Source organism: Cavia porcellus, unplaced genomic scaffold (genome assembly GCF_034190915.1).
Source record: "Cavia porcellus strain 051 isolate PalLab524CR breed Dunkin Hartley unplaced genomic scaffold, mCavPor4.1 scaffold_29, whole genome shotgun sequence".
NCBI classification, from domain to species: domain Eukaryota; kingdom Metazoa; phylum Chordata; class Mammalia; order Rodentia; family Caviidae; genus Cavia; species Cavia porcellus.
Window position 1 is genome coordinate 12739705 of NW_026947512.1, and position 12601 is coordinate 12752305.

The window sequence follows — 12601 nt, forward strand, 5'->3', positions numbered from 1 at the left end:
AGTTTCATATTCAAACACTCCAAAAAGAAGAAAATGTCTTTCCCTCTGACTTATGTTTTCTATGGAATCTCCCTTAAAAATCTTCACCTAATCATGATCTTCAGGACTAAGGTGTCACTAGACTAATGATTTGAGCTCATGGAAGAAAATATCTAATTTCAGATGTGAGACACTAGAATGATTCTCAGTCCATGAATTGATCAGTGCCCTCAGTATTTATTTCCGACATCTAGAAGCTCCATTCCTGAAGCTCTGGTGACATCACAGAAAGTTTGACTCATCTTTGATATTGCCAGGAAAAACGTAGTCAAAGCAAACATTGTGACAATGTGGCCTTGTACACACTGCTTATAGCACACCTGCCAAGAAGGTGAGAAGCTGACACAAGCCACCACATCATCCAAAGCGTGCAGGTGAAGCCACTTGGCAACTACTTGGTCTCCACTCAGATTCTGTCATGAAAGGATCCCCGTGGTCCCTAATCCCCACCATGCTTAAATGGTTCACTATCCTCTTTCCCTTAGCCAAAGCTGCAAAATCATTCTTTTCTAATGTGAGACTGCAGGATTTGGAAAAAAAAAAAAAACCCAGAAGAAGAAATTTTTCATGAGAATATATTCTGGTGAAATCTATGAGAAAGACTTACCAAAAGAACTCCTCACAAAGTAAGATGACAATAAGAAATTGCTTTGTTTGCGCTTCTTTGAAACTAAACTCTGATAGAAATATTGAATATTTTCTCACTCCCTCAAACTATTTTTTTTTTTAATTATCACCCTGACCTTTTGTGTCTTTCTTCAAGCCCGCCTCTGCTCCCAGGCCCCTCCCTATACCTGGCCTCTGCAGTTAATGGAACTTGAAGGGTATACCCCAACAGCTGGCCTTTTGATGTGGGATTTGCTGCCTGGGGTACTTATCGACTTTTCAAAATAATTTCAACTGTGTTTTTTAATCACCATATTTGGTTTTCTGTTTATACTTTAGAAAAGGTTTCCCCAGATAGGCAGCAAAACAAGATGAATCTCCTTTGCATTTTTCTATCATGTGCTGCAGAGTCACAGAGAGGGAGAGAAGGGTGTGGGGGGAGGAAACCCTGCTGAGACTCAAGTGGAGGAAGATGAAAGCACTTTAAATGGCACCACCAAAGCTTAGGCCGCAAGGGAGAGAAATAATGCCCTGTGGTGGTTTTATCTGGGGAGGGGAGTTCTTAGATATGACCCTGGGAATGAAGTTCAGAAGTCTACCAATTAGACATTTAATTACAAATAGACTGGGTGGTCTCGATGAAAACTGGTTATCACAGTACATTAAGGAGTTCAACTCTTGAGCTGAACTAGAGCTTTTGTGACAAACACTGGATGGGCTGTATTGGCCGGGTGACTTTCCAGATGGTCCCAACACAGCCCTCCTATGCAGGAGTGGCAAGAAGTTTATGTTTTGGATCAGTGACTCAGCTGTGTCCCTGGAGGGAGAGAAGGCCACTTCCATTAGGAAGGCTGCTGCTTCTGAACCATTAAACTGCTACACGAGCTGTGATGACCACACGTGTTAGTGCCAAGTGCAGCCTTTGAAGTCACCTAATTCAAACTTAAGTGATAACAAGTAGGAGGGTGACCTTCTCTAAGACCATAACCCTAGTGTACTGAAGACCAGGGAATACAGACTACACCAACCTTTTCCCCTTCTTTTCTGTAATCAGTTTGAGCAAATTTTCATAAATCAGATTAAAAGTCTGAATTTCCTCAAGCAGGATCTTGAGGTTGTAAAAGGAATTTAGGAATCTTTCTTGCTGGAGTCCCATCTCTAACCTAATTCTGCACTGCTGCCCTGTTTATTGTTGAATAGTCTCAATGATGGGAAATTTATCACCTTTTAAAACAAAATATTCTGTACACAAAGAATTCCAGCTGGTTTGGAAAACAGTCTTCCTTATATTTAAAATAAATCTGACTCTGCAACTTCTACCCATAGGTCCTAGTTTTGCATCTGGGATTACATAGGTATGAGGCTAAATCCTCTTATGTCAAAGTTCTTTAGTGATGTGAAGATGTTCATAATGTACCTTTATTACTCTATCCTGTACAGGCTACACACCTCATTCCTTAAACACAGCATCTACCTAAGAGTTACAATTACCCTTATGTGTTGTGACCCATCTCTACTGGATATGCCACACTTTCTCTGGGACATCTGTATAAAGAGCATCTGAATCTAGTGAACAAACTTCCAATAAAGTCCCACTAGTGTGGAGAGGGGAAGGTGCCCTTCTTCTCCTGTTCTAGCCACAGACCCTTGTACCTCATTTCAGTGATCAATACACAACTGCTCTTTCTACCTTCCCCCTACTGCCTCCTCTCCCTCCAAAAGGTAAAAATTGATAAATATGATAATGCACTAAACAAACATCCAGTTGTTCTTGGTAATAGTCTGATTCTAGACCAAGAAAATCCAGAAGATCAGAGCAGTGATACAGAGATCACAAAAAAGCAGACGCTACTATAGTGAGTTATCAGTTAAGACACACATTCTCACCAATCCTGCCTGGTTAAAAGTTGCTCCTTTTATTCATAAATGAAATACTTTCTCAAAGAAATTTGACAATAAAAAGAAAAACTAAAACTAGGAGTGATCTTAGCAACTTCTAAGGAGTTATTAAAATATGAACAGATTTCCAATTTTGCAGTACCATTGGGTGGTAAATACAGGAGGAGAGATGCTGGTCGATGTTTCAAAGAGTCTTCCAGCCTGTTTAGAACAAGTAATTCTATAAGCCCTGTGTCAAGACACTATTGTTTAAAGTGTAGCTGCATCAGGAAGCTTACAAATAACAAGTTTAGCAGAGTAATATAAATTAATTAATGCACACAGTCTGTCCTGCAAAAACATTAAAATAGATCATTTAGATGACACATAGAATGAAATCATCTTTCATTATTCTAAAACAGATGATTTCTCCAGGAATTTGAACTCTTTCCTTTATACCCCAGTGGTCCCAAGAAAACCAAGGAAGTGGTCAGTACCTGAGTTCAAGGCTCTAAAGCCTGTTTTGAACTTATGTCAGTGAACATGCTTTGCAGGTGATAGAACCACCGTATTGAGTCTGGCACTGTGAAAAGGATGTGAGTGGAAAAAATCCATCTCCATTTGTAGGTGAGAGACCAAAGAGAAAATCTATGGCTATCAAATATTTTGGCTTAAGGGCCAGGGATTTAGCTCAGTGGTATAAGCTGTGAGTTTGATCCAGTACCAATAATAATAATTATAATATTTTGGCTTCAAAAGACAGCAAACATTTTGAAGATTAGTGTTATCAGTTAGAAATATATTCTATTTGATACTAGAAGGTTAATATTTTACTTCTCAGGATTTTGCATATCCAAATGGTATCATTCCCATCTAATTTTGTTATATTTCTATAATTAAGGAAGCTATGTTTCTGATCTTGTGATGCAGCAGAGAGATCATCTGAGTGTTGTTTTGGGTTTCCTGGGTGTTGACAGAAATATCATGGGCTAAAAATAGCCTAGAAACGTACTGTAGATAATTTCTACAGTGCATGAGGCTGTTTCAGACTGCCTAGCCAGCACTCCTTGATAGGGATATCCTCTTGTCAAGGAAAAACGGGTTTTAGAGGAGTTTTAAGAAGACAAATCTTCCTGGAAAAAAAGGAGGACAATAAAATAGAGACCATATTTTTCAAAACCAATGTTATTTGTAGGCTAATTTTATAGCTTTTTTGCCCTAGCAAATAAGTATCTGTCCATATACAGATTTATGCTTCTCAGGCCTACCAGAGGCTTTTGGGTAAAAATCTTCCCCAACAGGCTCACATATTCAAGATCAGCAGAAGCACTTGCTTCTGCCTCTTGCTTCTTTTACAAGTGGAGAGAGAAACTTATCATTTTTCCTAGCTAACAAATGACTTTTAAAAAAGAAAACACTTAGCCCGATGTTGGGCCAGACATCAAAATTCTTGATTTCCCAAGAAATGTTGGGTTCGGTGATGAAAGGGATTATTCTCTTTCTTGCCAAATTCAGGGAGTTAGCAGAAGATAACCAGTGTTTTCCCTCACATCATCAATAGTGGCTCCCATAAGATAAGGAAAACAGGAAAGCTTGGCTCTCACAGAGTTTCTGATTCAGGAGGTTGGGACAGAGGCAAAACTACTTTTGAAATGAACACCTAACCAGACTTCAAGGAATCCCTTTCTAGAAATGCCACCACTCCTCATGTATGCACAAAACATCCCCAAATGATCTGCGGGAATGATGGAATGACAGTGAATTCTCTGCATAAATAAGGATCCCTTCCTTTGTCTTCCCTTCCCATCCAGCTCAGTTACTTTTCTCCCCACCCTCCACTGTTTTTTATCTCCCCCCTTTCCAGTTTTTTCACCCTCTGTCTGCATTTTCCACAGTGAATCATGGAAAAGGAAAATGGTAACAGGAGAAGATCCCTCACTTGTCTCAGCTTTTTTGAGCGCCAGGTGGTCATTTGTTGATGCTTCTCTTTTCTTACATTCAAGAATTTTCAGCCAGGCATGGTGGCGCATGCCTGTAATCGCAGCTCTCAGGAGACTGAGGCAGAAGGATTGCCACAAGTTTGAGGCCAGCCTGAGCTACACAGTGAGTTTAAGGCTCAGCCGGGACTACACAGGGAGAACTTGTCTCCACAAACGAAAAAAACCTCATGTTTTTCCATTAGTCTGATACAGATGATACAAGAATCTTACCTTTCACATCTATGCCTTCTTTTTCCCATTGTTAAAAGTGTTGCACTCTCCATAATGCAATAGATTGCAGAGCTAAAACAAAAGAAAACCATTCACTGATAAGAAAAGTTCTTGCTTAAGTTTTGCAATTAATACAGACAGCCACCAACTTATAATGGTTCAACTTACAATTTTTACACTTAATCACAGTGCAAAATCAATATGCAGTAAGTAGAAACCGTTCCTTCACTGTTGAAGCTTGCTTTTCCAGGCTAGCAAAGTGTGGGCAGGGCTCACTCACCGCTGGGCAGCAGCAGCTACATTTCCTGGTCAGTCTCACAGTGGTGAAGTCATGCAACCAACACTTCCCAGTGTACTGTGTTGCTAAGCTACGATGTCAGCTATGTTAAATCAACTGAATGTATTTTTGATTCTCAATACTTTCAACTTGTGGTAGGTTTATCAGGACATAACCCATTGTAAATTGAGCAATATCTGTAATATGTTTGGCTCTTACCACACTTCTGACAAAGAAATGAAGAGGAGTTGTCTTACCATGTCCATTTCTCTAAGTCATTGCTTTGTTAAGTAGTGTCCATAGATTCCAAGGGGCCTATCGTTAGAACACAGAGGATCAGTGAACTTAAATGGGGAAAAATACATCTCCATTTTCACTAGTTCTAACAGTGTATATTTACTTCTTTTATGAGTATAGAAGATAAACCCCAATGATATTATCAATATCAGTGGTTAGGAACTATAAGTATTTTTCTTATAACACTAAAGTTGTACAAATATGTTCCACTCTGAAATACTGTTTTTTATTCATTGCTATTTTGAACTATGGTAGTTTGTAGACCAGTTGATAGATACCATTGCTATTTAATGTGTATATATATGTTTTCAAAAAATGTATTTAGTATGCTTTCTATATTATTCTATATACTTTGCTCATTCATGCAAAATATTATTTCAAAATCCATTGTATAAGAATGTTAAGAACTTTAGTAATAAGTTCACAAACCTCTAACACTGTGTCAAATTACATAATCTTCAGAAAGAAGATTAACTATTAACTCAGTGCTTCATCTGAATTCCTTCAGGGAGATCTTAACATCGTGCTTTTAAATTCCAAACCATCATAAATGTAAGAGATATCTATCCAGATGATATTTCTTAAGACAGTGTTCATTTCTTTCATCTTATCTTTTACAAGGAAATCCAGTAAGTCAGTTTTTCTAAGAAAATATGCCATTGGATTTTGTGGTCTCTTTTACCAAACAGCTGAAAGTATTTCTGCTTTTGTACATTTTTAGTTTTTAGTTTAGTTTAGTTATGTTTTTTGTTAACGCTAGCAGGAAGACCAGAACTGAATGTATACTGACTGTATCAGACTACTGGATATAAACTTGTCTCTCTCCCCTACAGTTTTGACTGCATTATTTATTATAGTTTCTTGAAAATTATAGGTTCATGATAAAATATACTTTGAAATAGAATAAGAATTATGAAAAATTGTTTTGAATGGCTTTACACTATCTGATAAGTCCTTCTTCCCTGATAATACCCAAATTTTCTCCCATCCTGGGAAAGGAAAATCAAAGGGTGTTTACTCCCCACATGTAACAGCTTTCTGAGTCATCTGTGTTTGCAAGCACTTCAACAGTAACCAATTGCTAGAAATGAAGGAGCTGCTAACCAGGTATTACAGGCTGCTATGTTGCGGGGGGCCTAGAAAAGCCATGCCCACCACAAGATTCCGCCAAGCTTAATAGAAATAATCAGCCCCCATGACGTTCTGATGATTCACTTCTCCCAATTATTAATTAGCAGTTATGCAAATCTTCGTGAAGCACAGAGGTACTTTGCCTTTTAAGGAGTTACTCGTGAAGCCTGCGTCTGCCCTTAAATCAATGCGATTGCCCACTCACTAATTACCTCTTCCTCCCTCTGCCCGCCTCCTTCCTATTTCCCATCCTATTTCCAGGTTCACTCACCTAAATGGGATCCCCAGAGGTATCCTGAACACCCTGAAGATTTCCCAGGAAAATGAAAGAAATAAAGAGCACGAAGAGGAACTGTGAACCCATGGGGATCACGGCAAATCACGAATGAGACTCCTCAAGGAAGGGCCCACGGTCTCCACCCACAAATCCTTGATTTGGGCCTGATTTACTGGTATCAGGAGGAAGTAGTGAGTTTTCATAGTTCCTAATAAAGAATAAGGAGAGCTGATGGTGCCACTTCCGCTCTGCCCTTGGCCTCCCAGGAGGCTCAAGGCATGTTTTATCTGGTTCCCAATGAGTGATGAGCAGACAGCACTCCACACAGCAGTCTGACCTCCTGGGAGAATCACTGTAACTGCCCCCACACGGGTTCGAATTACAGAACCAAAGCACAGGAAGGGTTTTCACCTTCAGAACAGTGGTTATAAGAAGGAAAGAAGAAAGAAAAGGCAAAATAAAACAACAAAATGCTGAGACTGAGGGATAACTTTAAAATTGATTTTTGCTAAATTCTATCATGATTTACCTCTCAGAAGCCAGAACACTGAAAAAAGCAATTTAACGTTCAACAGAGAAATAAAGAATAACTACCATGAATCAGGCCTTGAAATTGAAATCACGTACAATTTAGTAAAGTTTAGAAAGACAGTGTTTTTGTCATCTTTAAGGTTAAATACACATCTACCGTGCGATTGAGCAAATCTACTTTATATATTGGACTTAGAGAAATGAATATGTATCCCTAAAAATACTCATACAAAATTTTTATAATGATAGCATTACCCATAATACTCAACCAAAGTGTTTGGTACATTCATACAATGGAAGAAAAAGAAACGAATTTCTGATACAACAAACATTGTAAATGACTCTTGTAGGTATTATGTTGCAAGAAAGAAGACAAGAATAGGTTAAAGTTGAATATTATTAGTCAAGAAGCAGTTACCACAGATAAAGAATTAACTAGAAAACTTTCACAGATGACAGAAAACTTCCAACAGCTTATTATGAATGGTGGTTACTAGACATTCAAAAGTCTCTTTATTGTATGTAAATCACACCATAGCTTTAAAATAATCTGTAAAGAATTATTTCTTCTAGAATGTCAGCCTGCATAAAAACAAGACAGAGAAAGACAGAGAGACAGGGAAGATGAAGAAGAAGGAGGAGAAAGAGAAGAAGGAGGAGAAGGAGAAGAAGAAGGAGGAGGAAAAGGAGACGAAGATGGAAAAGGAGAAGAAGAAGAAGAGGAGGAGAAAGAAGAGTAACAGCAGGAAGGGGAGAGGGGAGCGGGAGGGGAACAGGAGGAGGAGGAGGAAGAGAAGAATAGAAAAAAATAAGGATCATTGTAATGGGTAAATTGATAGTCAAACACTGTTGATAAACACATACAGTAATGGAAGAGGCTATAGTAGATGGTTTATATTAGAATGGTTGTGGAAAACCTTTCAGAGAAAGTGGTCAGAGAGCCAAAGAGTTAAAAAAAAAAAAAAAAGTATTCCAAGAAGAGACAGCAAAGGCGCTGAGGTCAGAGTGTGGTGGTTCCAGGAACTGAACTGTACTTTGGCTGGAGTACAGAGGTTACCATCAATAGTTTGCATTTTATCTCTAGAGTAATGAAAAGTTATTAAGAGCCTCAAAAAGAGGATGTGAAATTTAACTTATGTCATAAAAGTTGGTGGTGGCTGGCTGGTGGAATAAACATAGACTAGAGGAGCTCATGTACTTTACTTTTTGTTTCTTGTTTAAAATCTGTTATCTTCCTTCAGATTGAATCGAATTTTTCATTTATAGTTTGCAACTTTGTCATTTTGGTATCAATGTTGAATGAAGGGGTAAAAAAGAGGGCAGTTCTCAGTGAAATGGGTTGGACTTCTCTGGTCATATCATTTTATTTTTCAACCCCTAGAGGAAATTACTCAAACACTCTGGACTACAGAATGGAGCTCGTTTGTTAATAAAATACAGGCCTTGCTGTTGAGATAGAAGCTTCTGGAGGGTCATTTAAGAACAAGGACCAAAAGGAAGTTATTCTATCCAGCCCAGCCCACCCCAGGATCCAGCCAGAACCAGAGTGGGTGGGGATGGGAGGCAGGCAGGTACGGGCTCCAAGGCCAGAATGCCCTCTGAGGCATTCTATGTATCTTAAAAAGAAAACAATGAGCTGGCAGAAAAGATAAAAAGCCATTGTCCCCTCTGTTCTCCCCTACACACCACCTTCTCAACCTCATGAAAAGGACACAGCTCAGCCTGCAAAGCTAAAGTGGAAAATACCCACTAGGCCTGCAGCTGTGGTGTCCCCGGAGAAACCCGATTACTTAGTTCCTCAGAGACTTTGTAAACATCTTTAAGTTGTCTGGCTATGAGCTACTGGGAACAATGCATGAGATTCCGCCCCGAGGGGTTGCCTGATTAAACAAAAAGTAAAAGTTGGCAAGCAGTGGGAAACATTTACACACTCAGGCATCTTACACAGTATCTGCAGTGGAAATCAACGCTCAGCAAACGTGAGGCGGAGAAATACCACACAAATACCACACGATGGGAGAGATCAAAAGAAAACTCTGCTGTTCAGTGTTTCCAATCTGTGGACCGCCGGTGTCCTCCAGCTCAGAAACAGGTAGGACAGGGAGCACCCTCAACACCTCCACTCACCTCCCACTGGGGAGGGAGGTTTTACCAGAGAGGAAACACATCTACTCCCCCACCTGTAGAGCACTAATTAGTTTTAAGATCAATAAAATAAATAAAGGTAAAGTAACAGAGAACAAGGATGTGGTCTAATAAGTTATAAGCAAGCAAATTAAACATGCACCTGTCAGAGAGAATGAACACCCATGACAGAACCTGATTCCCACGTCCTTGGCCAGAAACATGTCTTTCTCAAAAGGTACCAACCAGCGTGTTCCTTGACTTGATCTGTTATTTTCAAAAAGTTTTTCATTCAACATGAATTAAACCCCAGCCAAAATACAGGGTATAGGAGAGGGGATCAGGTGAAAAGCCAAGCTGCAGGCAGGAGGAGACTGTCACCCTTGAGAAGCTGAGAGCCTAAGTGAGGTGATCCCACCATCAGATAAGCTGCACAAGTTTTAAGGCGTGGAGTTTTAAGCAAAGGGCTGAATGGCACAATCAGGCCTGTGACTGCAGAATACCTTAGTAACAGAGTTAAGAATTGTGTTCATGGAGGTCAGGGGTCAGGGCAGAGAGCTGCAAAGCAAACGGAATAGTCAGGGCCCATAATAGTTATTAAATGTGCATAGCATTGTATGTAAATGGCGTAGATATCATGTCTGGGAGTACAAAAGTGTTATTTAATTGTGCTAATGGACTCAAAACGGGAAGTGTCCACAGTATTTGCTGTTGCTGTTTTGTTCCCTTCTGTGTGAGCCTGAATTCTATGGCCAATGGAAGGTCATGTGAACACAAGCGCAGAGATGAGAAGTGCGGAAGTAGATTTGATAGTGAGTGAGAGGCAAGCGGAGGTCGGAATCAGAATGACCCCCAGCTGTCTGGCTTAGTGATGGAGGTGGTTCCGTTTACTGGGATTTAGAACAGGAAAAAGAAAGGGATGGGCAGGAGAATCAGAAATTCAGTTTAAAGAATATTCATTTTGAGATGCACAGGAGGAGGCTGTCTGTCTGTCTGTCTGTCTGTCTGTCTCTCTCAGACCTGGAAACTGTTTTTACAACACCGGCTTTGGGTATTTGCAGTAGTTACACACACAGCTGAACCTGGTAGTTTTCCAGGTGCCATAGCACCCCTAAACTCCATTCGGGGTGGGACCCATGGTCTATTACTCTTAACCCCTCTTTCCCAAAGACCATGAAAATGAGCACGAAGTGCATACTGGTACTTTGCAGTGTTGTGACCATAGATCATCTTCGTGCAGTCCAAAATTAAAATCAGACCTAAAAAAGGGCTCAGTTGCTACCTGAGGATTTTCATGCTCAGTAAAGGTTATCACCTCTGTGAAGGCCATGCTGTTTGGACGATCTTTTCTTTCTCTGCTCCAAAAGGACATCACAAGTTGTTTCATCACAGCCTGAAAAGCCTGTCTGGATTCATCATTGCCACTTCAAGCCAGTTCCAGCCTCTGAGAGCGATCAGCCTACACATAAGTGGACTGTTGTTCCCTCCAAGGTTTCTTTAAAGCTTAAAATTGCCAAATGTATCTGATAATCTTGTTCTTAAGGAGGTACTGTTATAACTTGGGCCCTGGTATAAAATCCAAGGAGCAAGAGACTGAAATTTGGGAAGCAAAGGCTTTATTTTCAGGCCTGGCGACGTGTCTCCGGGAGCCAATTTGGAGACTGCGTGCTAGAGACTGAAGGGAGGACTTTAAAAAGAGGCTGGAGGAAAAGGGGGGGGGGGACAAAGAAACCTGCAGAGCCATCAAACTTGTTGACCCGAATTGGAAACTGTATAGCTGTCCATTTAGTTCTGACAACCTCAGGAGCCTTTGGCACCTTTTGAGTTACTCCCATCCTGCAAATAAGAATTATCTGCAATAGCATTTGGAGAAGAAAGTAGAAAGCTAATTATCTTAGAACAGCTCGTTAACACTAACAGGTGGGAAGGGGTCGAAAGTTACAAGAAGCTGAAACTTAAGCCTTCTTAAGGATTTGGAACTTAAACCTTTTGGTGTATTAGGGTTAAGCCACAACATTTTCCTGTAATTTCTCTGAAGCTAAGGCACATTTTATGACAGATCATCACCGGGTCGGGAAGAGGTCACCAGAATCCCAAATTCTTTATGGCCTAGCCTAGATAGATAGGTAAGGGGAGAAGGAGGCAATAAGGCGCCATACAGAACAGAAAACAGCGGTTATGGGTTTTTTTTTTTTTTTCTTTCTGGGAAGGGAATCAAGGTCAGGTAAAGGGTTAAACTCATACACAAATCTCTCTGCACACAAGCAAGTTACTTCAAACAAGTGTAAATTAGTGGGCCATCCTAGTTTTCTTTAGCTCTTTAGCGGAGAATAGAGGCGCCTAACAGTGATTAACAACCCTTGTTAGCTTGTTTTAGCACAACTTCTGTAGTTTGTAGAGGGCAACAATGGTTAACATATCAATTAGGTGAGATTCTTGCAATTCTTTACAGAGGAGAGTATTGCTCAACATATCAATTAGGTCACTTAACATATCAGTTAGGGAAAAAGGATAAAAAAACACATTTAGTAAGCCACGTTGCAGTTTGCTATAATACACATATAACAAAGCTATTTTCTTGGAGTACAACAGATACCTCATAGTCCACTGTTTGGAACTTGGAAAATTACTATTTCACTGGTGAACTATTGATAGCCAATGCTACTGTCTATGGGATAATTAAGATAATTTATGTGCCCTATTAAATAACATCCCAGCAAAAATTAGACAGAAGAGAATGTTGTTTGGTCCACATGCCATGATGCATGATTGGTTGCTAATAGAAACTTGCAGGATCTGTGTAGTCAAAAAAAATTACAGTCTGCTGGCTGGTATCTTTGCTCCCAAAAGCAACAGCCAGTCTCTGATCACAAGTGTTCACAGTCCGTAGAGACAAAATATTTTTCTAGACAGGGGTTGTGAATCTATATCTCCTTTGCAGGAAAATAAAAGGGCCATTACCTTTTCCTCACTCTGAGACCCCATCTTCCGTTCTCCTCTACTAGACTTCCTGCTCCTGAGACCTTTTTGCCCTCTGTGATTTCTGCACCATCTCTAGACCCCTTCTTGCCTCTGGACATTACTTATGGCAAATCAACTTTTAAATTCCTGTGCAGATGGCACCTCTTGTTGGTGTGATGCTAGGCCCCTGCTCACACTGGACAATTTACAGGGTGCTCCAGGAACCTGTGTTTACTCTGCCTCCTACTTCTTGCACACTTCCCTTTATGC

General features: G+C 40.1%; 1 long non-coding RNA gene across 4 annotated transcripts in view; it reads right to left on the bottom strand.

Moving 5' to 3' along the window:
* Positions 1-5328, bottom strand: part of LOC106028761 (uncharacterized) — a 263015-nt gene extending 257687 nt beyond the window's left edge. For 3 of the 4 annotated variants that reach the window (XR_010044599.1, XR_002792478.2, XR_010044597.1), the window contains exons 1-2: positions 4902-5040; positions 4734-4805 (exon numbers count right to left, since the gene is read on the bottom strand). This is a non-coding gene — a long non-coding RNA (uncharacterized LOC106028761). Of the gene's footprint in view, positions 1-4733; positions 4806-4901; positions 5041-5267 lie in introns of those variants that run through there. The other variant, XR_010044598.1, reaches the window with a different exon arrangement.
* Positions 5329-12601: the final 7273 nt, after the last annotated feature.